Raw genomic sequence first — 16676 nt, forward strand, 5'->3', positions numbered from 1 at the left:
CATGATATAGTTAAGCCTTAAAGAATTGAATCATTCTGGAAAGCAAGTATGGATGCAGTGTGAAGGAACAAAAAATGTCTCATGAACATTTCATAATGATTGGTGTTTTTAAACACAGTAAAACATAAGGAAGGGAAGCGTGTACTTGACCCAGAATATAGTACAGGGAGTGCTCAGGTGGGCGAATCTAAATGGATACTTCCCTGGTAACCAAGACTTCCTGGTAAATATAATGCTTAAATAGAGCTGATTGGAGATCATTCACAATCTAAGAATGTGAAGTTAGTGAAAATCAATATAGAAGACCCTTTTTTGGTGAATATAGTTATTTTGAGAAGGAGGAAAGTAGGCTGATCTTACTTTAAAAGGAACATACTTTTCTCCTTTGTATCACCTGCTTCCAAGTATCAGGGGAAGGCAAAATGGATGCTGGGATTAATAGGAGAGTGATACAAACTTTGGAAGTTAAATTCATTGTTGCTGCTATCACACATATTGCCCATAAAATTTGCATGTGTGGTTCTCAATAAACTTATTGAACTCATTTATAAGAAAAAGATACCAACTTACCTCTAAAGTTAACCCCCTGTGTGAGCTTTTCAGAATTGTCCCAGGTTCAAAGGGCTGAATTTAGATCCTTTATTTGCTTTTTAAGTCCCATAAAGGCACTGTGCTCACCCTAAGGACTAAATAATGGTCCAAGGCCCTTTCTCCCCCTACCCTAATGAAGCCAGCACTAACTTGAAGAAACACAGAATCCTTCTTTTGATGCATGGCATCACTTGTGCTTAGAAACTCAGAATATGAAATGGGAACACAAATTACTACAACCTATATCCAACATCTATGGGAAACTTTGGACACCAGAAGAGTTTGCTGTTCAATTAGCACCTATTCTGTGTTTGTCTTTTCCCTTAGCTCCATCTCCATACCACCTACCATTCTTTATTTAAAACACACAAAGATACACATACACAACAGACACACACACCTATCCACTCCAGATAATAAAGCAACATTTCACATGAATTTGATTTTTAAAATGTTCTTTTCCAGTTAAAATTCCATGAAATCCTTTAAATATTTTAAGGCACACCAGGAAACTAAGCATAACATTACCAAGATGAGTTCCAGTGAGGTCAAAAAGCAGTTAACTTTGTTCATATTAGATTCCCAAACCACCATAAATGCATATATGGCTGGATCTATCTTGAAGCTTAGATTTCAAACAATCCATGAAAAGTATATCCAGACCTTTACATGTTTTGGAGAAATTAGCACACAGAGAACATAAGGTCAACATTTGCCATCTGTACTTGCTCACAAATTCTTTTGCCCTTAAAAGCAGGTAGGGTGACCTTAGTTATATAGCATTAGGGGAACATGGGCTTCAGACTTTCAAAAGTGGAGCTTGGGGAGATGGAAGCTTCTCAAAGTTATCAGTGTCCTGGATAGATTCTCTCTTGAATCTGTAGATGAAGTCCATACATGTAGTCATATTAGAAACCATGATTTCTACAGAGCATGGGCTCTCTTTTCTCCTAGAGCTTTCTTGGAACATAAATTGGGTTCCTTTCTGCAGTATATTCTACTTGCCAATCTCAATTAGAACAGCAATTTTTTTTTTGTAAAGCTCATAATTTGGGGGAGATGATTATTCATCTGAACTCTCAATAGTTCTAAATACCAATTGTATTATTTTGAACAATTCACTCTTCAGGTCACACACCAAATAATGCATGGCCATTTTCTTCTTAGACTTGTGCATAGCTCAGGGAGCAAATATTCTACAATAACTGTTAAACAAAACATCTTCCAAAGAAGAACAATTCTCTTTCTAACTTTGAACCCTGGGTGTGTGCTGGAAGAGAGTGGTGGCACCAAAACATAGCCATTATCTTTTTATGATCATATTTGCAGCACACAATGTGAATTTCACTGTTTTATTTGCAGTGATGAAGGTCAGAGTGTCAAATTGCAAATCTTGGGTCCTCAATAATGTGCTGCTGTGTTTAACGTCCTCAAGTTCTTTTTCCCACTTATAGGAAGGAATAAAATAAAATGTTTTGTGGAAGTTTATATTGAAATGAGGTCAGGTAAACTAATGACTGCTTGGTATTTTATGACAAGTTTTATAACCTTGGAGTTGCCATAACTTTCAAACGATCATCAATAAAGTTTTATTGCAAAAGGGTCACCATGTGTCTGAATGCTTTGGCACATAGTAAAGGTCTGCTGCCCCACTGGCTTAGCTAACCAGCCCCTTTGCACCCCACCATAAAGTCCTCTTTTTATTGAAGGTTGAAAAGTCCTCAAGTCTGTTTTCCTCCATTAGATTGACAAAGCAGGGACTGCATGGACATTTTTAGTTGTGATTAAATCATCTTACACAAACAAATTTGCAAGAATGTCTAGTAAGACTTCTAAAATTTAATCGTTATATGGGCTCTTTCAATAACATAAATGACAATCTTTTGAGGGGTATTTGAATGCTAGACAACGGGTATCTGTACACTGTAGAGGGCTGTCATAAATAATTGGGTGCTTAGGGACCAATAATGGTCTCGAGGACAAAATAACCACAGACTACTTCAGACTCTTCCAGCAGACCTGAGGATCCTAAAAACTTAGGAAACTACGTTTTTGCATCTTTCTCTGAATTCCCCCAAGGATGGAGGGAGGGAAGATTGGATTCTTGTTTGCTGAGCAGATCCTACCCGCGCTCTGGGGCTCAGGCCCTCTTAATTCTTGGATTGTCCCCTAATGCATTCCCAGAGACGCTCTTCCAGGGCCAGGCCAAGAACTACAAGTTTTCAACTTATAGCTCCAGCTCTCAGGTTGTGGTTCTGGCGTGCACCTAGTCACCTGCCGAACGCTACGAATACTAACGCAAAAACGAAGCCGAGACTTTTAATGCCCTTCAATTTGCACCAAAAAACAAAACAGAACTGGAACAAAAGATTCTACAAGATTGGAACCCTTCGGGAGAGGGTTGAGACAGGGGAGAAAGGCAGGAGTGCCGCCGGCCTCCCCCAGGAGGAACAAGGATGGAGGGAGAGGGGGCACCTTGGAAAGGTGGCTGCACGCTCCACTCGCACGGCGGCACCTGAATGTGACAGCCTGTCCCGCATTCCCGCAGGCTCCCTGTTTCTGACTTTTTGACCCAGCACATGCAGATCCCCTCACGCCGACCACTCTCAATTTGCTTGATTGCTCTGGCGAAGGGATCGGTGAACATCTCCTAATCTCCGGAAGTTCTCCCCAGCCCGCAGAACCCGCTGGGGCTCAGCTCTGCGTCCCGCACACTCGGCGGTGCACACCTTCCAGCTCAGTGCGCGGGCGCCGTCGGTGCGTCCCCTCCCCGAGGCGTGTGCCCCTAGGGCCGCGAATCTGGGATCCCGCCCTTGAGCCCGATCTGCCGGGCTGAGACAGGGTGAGCCCTGCCGGGGCCGGACGCTGAGTCCGCAGCAGGCGGGAAGCCCCGCCGACCTTGCAGGGCTTACGAACTGCCTATTCCGAATCCTTAACGAGTTTGGCCCTGCAAGTCCTTTTAAGAGGGTTGGTGGCGGCCGGGGGCGGGCTTGTGGGTGTCCAGGACGATGGTATGTCGGAGGGGAGTTGACTTTCCTTTTGCGCCACTCACTACTCATCTCCTACCGGACTCACCCCTCATCTCCTACCGGTCACCAGCCGAGTCCCTGCCCCGGGAACTCCCATTTTGAAGCCCTAAGAGCAGCCACCGGCAGCAAGCAGCGCCCGGGCCACCGCGGCGGGAACCGGTTGGGGTCGGGGGCGCGCAGGTGCCGGGCGCTCGCTGCTCCAGGGCGGCAGGTGGGGTCCCGAGGCCGGCACGCAGGCCGGGGCGCTCCCAGCACCAAGCGCCGGAGCTCTCAGCTACCTGGGAAGCCGGGGCTTCCGCGGGGCCGGGCCGGTGCCTGCTCGCTCCCCGCGGGGCCTGCGCTGCCGGGACGCGGCGCCTAGCGGGCTATGGCGCCACCTCCCGAGGAATCCTCGCAGCTGGCCCTGCTCCCCGGGTGGCCCGCGCGGCGGCAGGTCGCGGAAGCACGAGTGCCCCCTGCCCGCGCCACCTTCTCCAGCTCCTCGAAAGGCCTCCAGAAATGCCTGTGATCGCAGCTAGCCAAGCTAATGGTCCGTGTCCTCCCCGGTGGCCAAAAGAAGGTGCCAGCTCCCTGGGAGTAGCTACCCACACCCACACGGCCGCATCCCCGGGGCCCGCGCCCGGGGAAGGAGCAGCACGCCGCGGACGCGAGCTCCGAGTGTAGGTGCCAAGGGCAATTTCTCTCTCCGGGGATCCTGGATCCTCCGCACGTCTGCAATGGCCGGGTCTCCCAGCCTCCAGCAGGAAGAAGCGAGAGGAAGTGCCTGAGGGGTTGGGGCCCCTGAGCCAGGCTTCAGGTTGCAGTGGAGGCAATAATCTGGAAAAGCCAGCCTGTTTGCCGTCACGACCGCTCCCGCCCCAAGCAGGCAATCTCTCTCCTGAAACACGACTGGAGAGGAGAAAGCTTTTCCTCTCCGTTTATGCAAGCATGGTTAAATGTTTTTCAAAGTAAACTTTTTTCAGTAGGAAATTAAATCAGGGAGTGGGATCAAAACTCCGACCTTCTCTGAAGTAGACAGGAAGACCAGTGTTCAGCGTTTGCATTCTGGTGTTAATTACAGGCAAGCCGCAGTTGAGGAGTCCCTTTCTCTGCCTTCATCCTCCCCACTCCACCACCACCCTTTTGTTTTTGAGACCTTGGACTTCTGTCGGTAAGGGCTGTCCACTTAAGTGGGAAATAGCAGAGCAGTAGTTAAGTGATTTCTCCAGCACATGGTTAGCTACTGTAAATCTACCTTATTAAAATCAGGCAAAGATGGGTGTGAAGGGGGAATCTCAATGTGAATGGGCTCTGGTCCTTCCCTTTCAGTTATCCCTGGTGAACCACTCTGGGTTATACCTTGCAGTAATTATCCTGCCATCTTCACACTTTCCTGGGGAGACTTTGCTACACTTTTAAAGCTCCAAGGATACCTTTCCACTTTAGCTTAGAATGGCACAAATTTATTTAATGTATATTTATTGAGCACCTACTATATATCAGGTACTGCGCTAGGCAATGGGGATATGATGACAAAGATAAAAGATGACTACAGAGACACAGCTGGACCATTTCCTGATGAGATAATGCTTTCAGCTTGAAATTCTCTGTTTCCTCTTAGCTAAAGCAAATTTTCTTTTTTACCTTCAAGTGTCTGCAAACACAATAATTCTCTCTGGGAGTCAAAGAGAGGGCATCCACGAGAGAAACAAACTCTCCAGCCAAGCTGAAACCTAGCTCCCGAATTCCTGAATCTGGATGACTGAGGACCTACTTCTTTGGACGATTTGTCAAATATGGTATGGTTTTTGCTTACAGCTTCAGGAAGACAATATTACTGAAATGCGATGAAATGGCCAGCCATGGGAAAGAGGTGCCCATATACAGTAGGAGGTGGTTGGTTCCTCACAAGAATATGCTATTGTAACAGAGCAAAGCCTAAACTATTGCTACCCATTTAGCAGGGCACTGGACCCCTCCCTATTTATCTCCCTGCTTTTCTTCCTTCTTTCCTTCTCTCCTATAGCAAAGGACAGTGATCTCTTTCATGAGGGATAAACTTTGATGGCCTATTGAGTCTCTCCCATAGGCCCCCTCAAACAAAGATCTTCAGGAGACCTTCTCTAGATTCCTGAACATGACATCTAGAAAACTCCCACACATCAACCAAGGGGAAAGGGCTGGATGGGAGGGATCAGCTTTCCCTTAGAGCCCTACCTAGAGGGAGCCAAGGGTTGCAGTGGATTTGGCCCCTTGCTTCATGTCTTAAACCTTTCCCTGCCCCTTTTGTCAGGGGTTTTCCTTATTGCCCCTAAATGGAAGCCGCAAACCACAAGCTCTTGGAGAATCAATAACAATTTCCTTTCACAATAACACTACTAGAGGAGGGCATGATTGCATCTCACATTTATACATTTTTCAGTTTTGTAAAACAATTTTACATACACTATTTCCTTTATTTTGGTCTTCTATATGTGGGGAATGTGAGATAATGAAAAATAGAGTTTTATCGAAACTTGAAGGGAACGAAGTCGATATGGCTATAGACTTATATTTCAAAAAAGCCCTTGACAAAATCCTTCATGGTAGCTGTGCCTGTTTGAAGATAGTATGTACCCCAGAAAAGCCATGCTTTAATCCTGATCCAATCTTGTGAGAGCAGCCATTTCTTTTAATCTTGATTCAACATTGCAAGGTGGAAAACTTTGATTAGGTTATCTCCAGGGAGATGTTGCACACTCAATTGTGGGTGTGAACTTCTGATTAGATGGAGATGTGACTCTACCATTTACGGTGGGGCTTGATTAGTATACTGGAGTCCTTTGAAAGGGGAAACACTTCTGTCAGAGCGGAGCTGACACAGATGCCGACACTTGGAGAACAGAGATACGGAAGTTTTGAGATGATTAGAGCCCAACAGATGTTGCCATAGGGCTTCCCATGAGATGTTCAGCAAGTCAGAACCTGGACAGAGCCAAGGGAAGCCAAGAGATGAAAGCCAGTCCCGAAGAAGTAAAGTGAGGAGCCCCCACAGGAGCAGAGGCTGAAAGCCACAGAACCCAGGAGCAAGGGGCCAACAGATGCCAGGCACATGACTTCCTAGCTGACAGAGATGTTCCAGACCAATTGGCCTTCCTTGAATCAAGATATCTTTTCCTGGATGCCTTAGTTTAGACATTTTTATAAGCTTAGAACTGTAAACTTGCAACTTATTAAATCCCTTTTTAAAAACACATTCCATTTCTGCTGTATTGCATTCTGACAGTTTAATGAACAAATCAGTATTGTGGCCAAGATAGAGAAATGTGCCCTGGATAATGTAATTGTTTGAATACCCTTTAATTCATTCATTCTTCCAAATAAGCAGTTTTTCTGTTAAGCACATTCCATGCAACCAGCAGTTGATGGAATAAAACCAGCCTCTATCAACTAGACTGCCTTTTCATGGTGGCTTCTAAGCTTCATGAATACAGGAGCCAATTCTTTCCTGTTGACTTGTAACTTCAATGTCTTGCTCATTGAAGACAGATGAATTTTTATGTGGCTCCAATGGACAAAACTAAGGCTCAAGGTCAAAAGTTGGTTGACAAATGGAGTCAGTTAATTTGGCTATTTATTAGGATCATTGATGTAAGTAAAGATCCATGATTCAGATTTTTTGGTTCAACCATCACTCACCTATTTGTCAAAGAACTTTTACTATCCTCAAGTTTTTCTTCCAATAGGAATGTTAAGAGATAAGTAAGCATTAATCACCCTTGGGTGGCATCCAACTACATGAGAGCCGGAGGACACACAAATATGTAGATTCTTCTTGAGAATGGGAAGGACATAAAGAGGAATTTTGTTTGAGCCTAAGCTGCAATTTAGACCTGTAAGTGCTGGTCCCAGAATTTTATCTGGGTCATTTAGGGAAAAAGTTAAGGTTTGGCGTTGTTCTTTGCTAATTGAGTGGGATTCAAGCTTCTTTAAAAGGGAAGTCTTGCAAGGCATGTGAAAATGATAGCCATAAACTTTGGTTATGGAATGATGACACGACTTCTGAGGAGCCCTAGGGTTCTGGGGAGCTTAATTTTTTAACCTATTTTATACCAGATATAAGGCTCTCATGCCCTGACCAAACTGCAGTATGAGATTGGGTTTAGATAGAATGGCTTCCAGACCTTATCAAACCCAAAACTGCTTGTTCTTTTCTTTCTTTCCTTTTTTTTTTTTTTTATAACTCATCAGCTATACTTTGCTGCTTTCTTTCTGATGATCTTCATTCAAAGATTTAGCAAGTAGCATCTTCCTTAACTAAGTATATTATAGTTGGCCAGGAGAACTTGGAGGCTTGCTGGTCCTTTGAGCTCATGAAGACTGATGAGAAATGATGAAAAATGTCACTCATGGGATGCTAACTCCTGGCTTTTAGGATACTTCCTTAATTTCTCCACCATACCAAGGGCAAGAAAGGTGCCAGGCATCAATTCCTTCATTGCCTGTTCTCTACAGCAGTAATATCTCTTTCTAAGGAGCATCTCAAAATACTTGTAGGTTAACATTAAACTCGTGGGAGAAAAAAGAAAAACAATATTAGTTCCACTTTGTTAAAGAGGAAATACATTTTGTTCTCTCTCCCTCTCTCTTTCCCCCATGCTGTAACTATCAAAATGAGAAGACACGCAAGTAACAATAATAATAAAAGATCTTGTGTTTATTGTGTGCTGTGCTGGGCTTTGTACTAAGCAGAAAACATCCATTGTCTTATTTACTCTTCACAACAGTCCTGCGAGGGAAGGCTATTATGATTTTCATTTTATACATTAGGAAACTCGGGTTCAGGAAATTTAAGTAACTTGCTTAAGATCGTAGTAACTGTTATGTGATGGGCTCACAATCTAGAACTTCTTCACTTTCAGGGGGAGATACTTTGGTTTCTGGCTCTTATCTGATTGCTATCCTGGAGGGATGGAAACCAAACTTGTTTTTTAACCCTTACTTTAATTTTCTAATAAAAATCAATATTGTTAACACGCATTTTTGCTTAGTAGAGTCCATATTTTATTTCAATTGGTTTGTGCATTACTCAGATTTCTTGGTGATCCAGCTGCCTTGAGAAATCACTTTCATAATATTTAGTCCCGGAAGTGTTGCACATTATCAAGTAATAAATTAGTCACATTTTGCATGTGCTTTCTCTGAAACTGGATCTACTGGACTCTTTAGAGTTCGAAAGACTTTAAGACAGCAACCTGCCCTTAAGCTTCCAAATCCTAAAAATGGTTCCTTTGGCTTGTTAATAAAAAAATAATAGCAAAATTAGCAACTGTAGTACTTAGGCCAGACACTCTTTTAAGCACTTTACATGTAACTCATTTAATCTTCACAAAACTCCTATGAAATAGATACTATTATTAGTCCCATTTCACAGATGAGGAAACAGGCAAGGTGGTCAAATAACTTGTACAGGTTCACACAGGAGCTATTATCAGCCCTTCGACTTGGCAGGACAGATCCAGTTGTGTGTTGCAGTTTGAGAGAGCAAGTTATAAAACTTTCAGGAATTTGGCGAGCCTGTTGTTAAATTCAGCCACAAACAATTAGATTATATAAATTTACAATTACTTTTAAACAAAAGTAATGCATAGTATAAATTCATTACTTTATAATTATTTTACTACATCTTATTATTGCCTGTGCCCTTGAAGCTATGTATATCTCCTATGTGTGTATAGTGGAAATACTATACAGTAATATATATTAATACAATCGTGTGCTACGACACATCTCTTTCCAACTCCATGTTCAGTGACATCATGTTGGTAGCTTTAAATTGGCTATCGTGGAGTATTTACACCATGGGAACTGGTAATGACTACAAATCAGGGATTTCTTTCTCCCCAGAGTAGGTTGTTAAACATTAACCAGCACTGCGTAGGCATCTAGACCCAACACCGTAAGCATGGAACCTAAGGAACTCAAAGAGAAACAAAGTGAAAACCTTTCAAAAAAGTATTGTTAAGAATCATGGCTTCTGGAGACAGACTGCTGGATTTGTATTCCGGTTTGATCACATAGTAGCTATAAAAATTCAAATGATCATCTCAGCATTTTGAGTCTACTCTCTGCTGGACATCAGGCAGAGGAAAAGTTGAACTCACGCCCTTTAAAAAACTTTTTATAATCCACTAGATAGAAAAAGGTCTCCAGGAAAAATCAATTACACAACTGTGTTTTCTAATGCCAATAATTGCAAAAGCTCTACCATATCTTACCTATTTAGGAATCTTTAGTGGCGAAAATGTAAGGTTCCAAAGTAGAGTTGTGAAAAACATAATTCCTTGGTGAGTGCAGGTAATCGAAAGGAAAGGAAGAATCATCCAAAAGATGCGACCATCATGGTGTTCTCATTGCTTAACTCGTTCCTTCTTTCTCCTCTACGCAGGGTGTTAAGAGGGCAACGAGATGAATTTGACAGATGCCTGTCAGCCAACCGCTTACAATACAAGCAAAGAAATAGGCATGCAAGCAATAATTACAAGTAATCTTGAGGAATTCAGACCTTAGAATAATAAAGAATTAAATGATTATATTGAAGAAACTTAAGCAATATGCTATGTGTTTATATGAAAAATACAGGAAGATATGATTAATTCTGACAGGCTAAAATTGAAGGCCTCCTTATATTACTCTAAGGACACTTGCATGCTTACCTATTTGTTGGTGCAGGTAATGGTGGCAGAAGTACAGAGACTTACGGCTGTACTTAAGTGCCTATTTAAAATTTCAAAAAAATCTGTGTGTGTTTGTGTGTAGTTCTCGGAAATTTTATTCATTTTTGTTTTGTTTTTCAGTCTGTGCATGATCATTAAATGTGTGGGATTCGTTGTGAGTAGCTCTGGACTTGGAATTCAGGAGAGTTGGATCCAGGTCTGGTTTTTGTCACCAATTGGTTTGGGAAACCATTTGCCCTCTCTGGATCATCTCTAAAATTTTAAGCTTATAATACATGATCTGCAAGCATCCTTCACTCTCAATGCCTTGATATTGTCTTGAAAGGAAGAGAGGAAGTAATGAAGATTTGGATTGAGACACCTATGGTCCCTAGAGTTGACCACTCATATTGAGAATGGAAGTAGAGATAGAGATGTTGGCACTCAGGATTGCTCTCTAGGCGAAAGACTTCCTGGATCTAGTTGCAACAGCTTGGGTCAAGATGCACCTGGATTATGGTATATAGCAAATGATGCTATAAAAGAATCTCAGACTTAACTGTCTTTCAACTACGTCTTAATTCTCTGCAAGAGTACACTACGTTTGCAGAGAAGGCTATGGTGTAGGAGCACTCTGATTGTGAGGATTTGGGAAACCTATTTATTAAGTGCTTTTCTCTTACTATCACACTCTCTAAATTTTTCCTAAAATTATTTATTTGCACCCCTCTCTACCATTTCCAGCCTCTCAATCATCCAGCACACATCTCCCAGGATTTCTTATGTGTTGCTGCTTCCAGCCACAATTCTTTGCTTATACAAATACCTACAGGAGAAAACGTTGTATGGTTTACATGAAAGATTATGAATTAATTTTGTGATTTTTTTTCCTCTGTCTTTCCCCCACCCACTTATGTGGAAATATCATTGATTTAGAAGATTTATTAATACACCCTCATTCTTTGTATCTTTGGGAATACCTGGGGAAGAGCTGTTTCAAAAAGGTGTATCTTTAACATCCCTGGTGCCTGAAATGAAAGGGGTTGGGATCCAGCATGGGTGCACATGTGCAGCTCACATTGTGAGGCGAGAGGGACTGCTTGCTAAGTCTTGCAGGCCATCCAGAACTAGTGTTATTTTCTCTGACAGCGGAAGCCTTAAGGTTTCAATCAGCTATTTGTCAGCAATAGCACATAAGATGTTACAATTCGTCTTAACTAGGGCATATTGTTATGATCCAAGGAATGAATGTGCTGTGTCTTGACCCTAAGATATTCATGCATCTCCCAGGGTGAGCTGAGAAATTAAAAACACAAGGTGTGCACATGAAGTCTGGGCCTACAGGGTGATTTTAGGAAGACTCCCAGTTGTGTGCCTCACTAGCCTTAATTAACCAGGTTGCTTATCTACACAGCCCCATGTTTCCAGTATAGAGAGGAGGTAAACCTTCCATTCTGTCGTTCATGGGTTCGGTGCTAAAAGACTCACAAATAAATTCACACAGAGAATCACAGCCTTTTATTATTACAAAGGCGTGCATATGGTAACAAATTAGAAAATAAATACAAAACATACATTTAAAGATCAAAACATTGTATGCCTACCAACCAGAAATCACCATTGTTAATTCTTAGTATGTATCTTTCCAGATCTTTTTCTAAGTGCATGTGTGTGTGTCTATGTGTATATATTTGCTAAATGAGAGCACACTGTACTTGCTATTTTTAGTCAACAATTCCCCCCTCTCCAAGTTACAAAGTTTTCTGTTTTCCTCTCATATGATAACCAGGTCAAATTCAAATTTGCCAATAACCACAAGATATCCTCTACAAAATCTAACCCAGGACCCCCCCCAGCATTTGGTTGCATTTCTTAAGTCTTTGTTTGAACCTAGACTAGTTAAGGTTAGTTGAGGAGACTAGTGCAAATGGCCCCACTCTCTGGGTATGGTTGGCTGTCCCCTCGTGGTGTGGTTTAGCCTGCTCCCTTATCCATTATGTTTCCTATAAATTGGAAGTTTGACTTTTGATTTAAAGGTTCAGAGTGGGAGACAATAGGTACCTGGAGATTATATGAAGATCGCAAAATGATGACTTCCATTATAAATGATGTGAAAGAATACTTCAAGTGCCAAGAAGTAGGAGAGAAGAAATAAGGCAAAAGGATATGGTGGCAGAGCTGTAAGATGTATCTGTGATCATGTGAGAAGAATTCACTGGAAAGTCCCTTGAAATAATTGGGAGATGCTCAGTCTGAGCTACATTCATGTGTGAGCAAGAAAACATTCAGAGCATTGCAATATGGACAGAAAAATAAATGTGATCTCAATTATATACATAGGCTGGTAACAGTTGGGTTACACCTGGAAAGATATTAAAGATTTATAACAATAAAAGTAAGGCAGGCAAATGGTTTCTTAAAAATTACACAGAATGGGAATATGTAAAATAAGAAAATTTTCCCTTCCCCTAGGCATTATTACATCTTCAATAATGTTTCTGTTTTTGATTCTGTTTTAACTGTTATCATCACAATTTTGAAATATATAATATGCGTCTATTTCTTATTTTTATCAAGGTTAGATACTATCTATTGGCTTCCACATATGTGAGGAATCCACATAAGAAGGAGCTTCTTTTGGCTCTTTTTGCTTAACTCTCATTTTTTACTACATTAGTATTCATAATACAAGCATCTTAACTCATAGCCTTCTGTGCTTTGTTTATAGGTCGACTATAAGAGTTGAAAACCTATGTGGAACATTTATAAAATTATTATTACATGAATATAAATCTCTCTAGAAATAAACAGCATGATGGAACCCATAGAGAAGAAAATGCAGTCCTCAATCTTTAACATTTTGCCATTCAAAAAAGAATCTTCCAAATGCTCATGTCTAAATGATTGCCTTTAATTTCCTTTTTAGCATCTGTAAAATCTATCAGTAGTTGTGGCTGCTTTTATCTCATGATTTCTTCTTATTTAGCTTCTTTCGGGATTTTGATTGGTTCCTTCACATGTAAAGTTTCCTTACTGAATGTGTGCATGGTGAACTTGCTGAATTCTTATGTTCTTGCAAATGACTTTCATTTACCCTCACACTTGCTTGAAATTTAGTTGGATCTAGAAAACTAGGTTCAAAATGGTTTCCTCTCAGAATGTTGAAGACATTGCACCACTGACTTCTGGAGCTCCACCGTGCTGATGGGAGACTGCTGTAAGGCTGAGGTCTCCTAACGATTCCTAAGGAGGGCTTACCTCTGGAGGTGAAATCTACAGGATAGTTCACTCCCGGGAAGTCCCACCTTTTTACCCTGTTCTGTTGTGCGGGTGCAAATTTATCTCAAACATGGCATGCTTTTCTCAAGCCCCAACTTCCTTACCAGGAGCTCTCCTAGATGTATTTCTTACATCCTTAGGGAGGCAAAATCTACCTTACTAGTCATCCTATTTGCAGGGCAAAGGTAGAGCCTCACCCATCTCAATTGTCTCCAAAGCAGTTCCCAGGCTAATTTGCAGATTTTGAGCTAGAAGCATTGAGAGGGGGTTTCTTGCAAAGATCTGCCTTTACCTCTAGAGTTTGGGCTCTGTTCCCTCTGCTCTAATTTTCCTACTTACCAAATGCCTTTTCTTCAAGTTCTCAGGCTTGCTGATGACTTGTTTTATACACTATTGCAATAGTTTAAATTTAAAAACAAATTTTTAATCATTTCAATGGGACCCTTGGAGACAAAATGGGTAAATGTGTGCAGAAATGCAAGACACATTGTTAATGTAAAACAATAACTATATATACATCCACACACGCAATGCAGAGGAAAATATTGGAATGATAATGTGGCTAAAATTTAACAAAGGTTAGGAAGATGCTTATTTGTATTATTAAAATTTGTTTTTTATAAAAGTTTTTGCATTCTACTTTTGTAATGCTAAAGAAAATAACGTGCTTGTTGTGTACATGTATGTTTTAAAGGAGGACATGATGGCTATGACGCGTGGATATAGACAGCAAAGGTGAAAGCTTCAACAGGAATGGAGATTTTCAGCTGGTTCTGTTCTTTCCTTCCCCATCTCTGGTGCAAATCCTTTACGTGCACACCCGCTTTACATGAGCCCATCAGCAAAATCAAATCAAGACGACAAAATATTTACTGAGCACTTATTCTGTGCAATGTTTGGCAACACAACCTAAGGGAGCTGCTCCAGATGAGGGTGGAGCTGAGATGGGGATGGTAGCAAAAGGCCAGCTCTGAATTGGATCCAACCGACGAGGTCCAGTCTGCTTTGTACTCAAGGATCCCCATGAGACCGGGTAAGTTCTGGGCCTCCTTCCAGGTGTTCTAATCTCAGACTATAAATGTCATGTTGCCTATTTAATCGGATTCCAAAAGGGCTTCTTAGCAGAAAAATATGGGAACTACTGTGGCAGATCAACTACAAAGACAAACCAGTTTATTGGTCCAGGCTTCAGAAGAAACACTAGATGAAACTAAAATTTGCTGTAAGAAAAATGTGATAAATCTAGTATTACTTAAAAGCTTCCAAAGCAATGGCAAGTAATGATAATAATAAGTTGCATACCTCTTCCACGTGCACAACTTCTGCCCTGTGACTTCAAAGAAAGCTCCTCAAGTCCAGAGGGAGATGCACAGCTCTGCCGAGGAGATATTTATGGGGCCTTTATGGCGCCGAGGATGTTCCTATTATAGTCACCATTCAAACATCCAGATTTCCAGGACCACAGAAAACCAAAGACTTGAGACAATTTAAAAGGGCATTTCCTTTTACCTCCAATGCAAGTGATCAGGGTTGCATTGTTATGATTTAAGTTTAAACTCTTGGCACTAATTCTATCTTACGTTATGCGAGCTGGAAAAGTCCTTTGAGCACCCTTAAAGTAGAGTAGAAAGATGCCAGCTATATGGCTAATTAAAGAAATGTAGCCAGAAAAGGAATGTCATGCAGGCCTTGTAAATTGGAGGTGAACAAAACAGGTTCAATGTAATCATCTGGATTGGTGCAGCCAGGGTCCTCCTTTACCGTTCACCTCCGCCGCATGCTTTGGCTACAGGTTAGGGAGGGCTGTGTTTCTGAGGAGAGTAACTCAAACTCCAGAGGGGTGGGTGAAGAAGAAAGCTGTGATGGACACCAGAGCCAGGGTCAGGTTGGGGGGTCAGGACAGAGTGAATAACCCCAGTAGCCCCTTCTCATTTACAAGGCTCTCAGGCAATGGCAGTGCAGAAAAAAAACTGCATACGAAGCAGAATGTTGAACATTGGGGTACATAAAGGTGGCTAAATGAAGGTTGAATGAGTCAAGATCAGTGTATTTTAAGAACACTGTTGGGGAAATTCTTTTTACACGTACAAAAAGATAAGGCTTTGAGGGTGCACGGGTGGCTCAGTGGTGGAATGCTCGCCTTCCATGCGGGAGACCCCGGTTCAATTTCCGGACCATGCACCCCCGCAACCCCCCCCCCCCCCAAAAAAGATAAGGCTTTGAAATACCATTGGTGTTGTTTTCTTGTGCCTTCAGATTCTCAGAGAAGTCAGTGATTTCATACATTAAGCAAAGAAAGAAAGCCGGGGTAGAGGTAACAAACCACCTGGGGTGGTTTGATATCCTTCCGGCTGGAAGACTACAGCTGGAAGCCGTGTCTACAAATACAGGTGGATGGTTGGGAAATCCTGCACGTAAGGCCAGTGCTTTCACTGCGTGACTATTTCAAGACAAAAATGGTGCTTTGAACTTATCCTGTTGTAAGATGATTCACTGCACTCTCACTTTTCCACAAGTAGCAATAGTAATATAGTTCTTTGACGTTACTCTTTTTGATCAGGGTCTAATTCGGATTCTAAGATGGAGCTTCTCAAGCTGTAATGATCATATGAGGCATCTGGGGGTCTCGTTCACCTGTAGATTCTGATTCAGCAAGTGTGGAGTGGGGTCAGCCCTATAGTATGTCTAACACGCTCTCAGCTGGGAGCTTGGGCGGGGGGGGGGGGGGGGGGGGGAGGGGGGGGGTCCACGACACATTACTCTGTTTCAGCAGCCGTCTGCCCTGGGTAATCAGAGGTATATGCCCAATTTCAATATACAAGCTCAAAGAAACGTCTTACTGGTTTAAATCTACTGAGTCTGAAGTCATCAAGTCATTGTGGACTCATTTGACTCCCCTCTCCACCGTATCCCCACCCCCCACTTTGCACTCATAGAAAAATCAGGCACAGGGACAGAAGCACCACACATTTCCTCAGTTCCCCCTCCTTTAATCCTAGCACCTACGAATTTAATGAGGTCTCATTATAGAGAAGTAAGTGTGGAAACCCCGTTTCCTATGTTGTCCCCCCACACCAAATTGGACTCAAGTAATTTAGGGAAA

This window comes from Tamandua tetradactyla, chromosome 14, assembly GCF_023851605.1.
Source record: "Tamandua tetradactyla isolate mTamTet1 chromosome 14, mTamTet1.pri, whole genome shotgun sequence".
Taxonomy (NCBI): domain Eukaryota; kingdom Metazoa; phylum Chordata; class Mammalia; order Pilosa; family Myrmecophagidae; genus Tamandua; species Tamandua tetradactyla.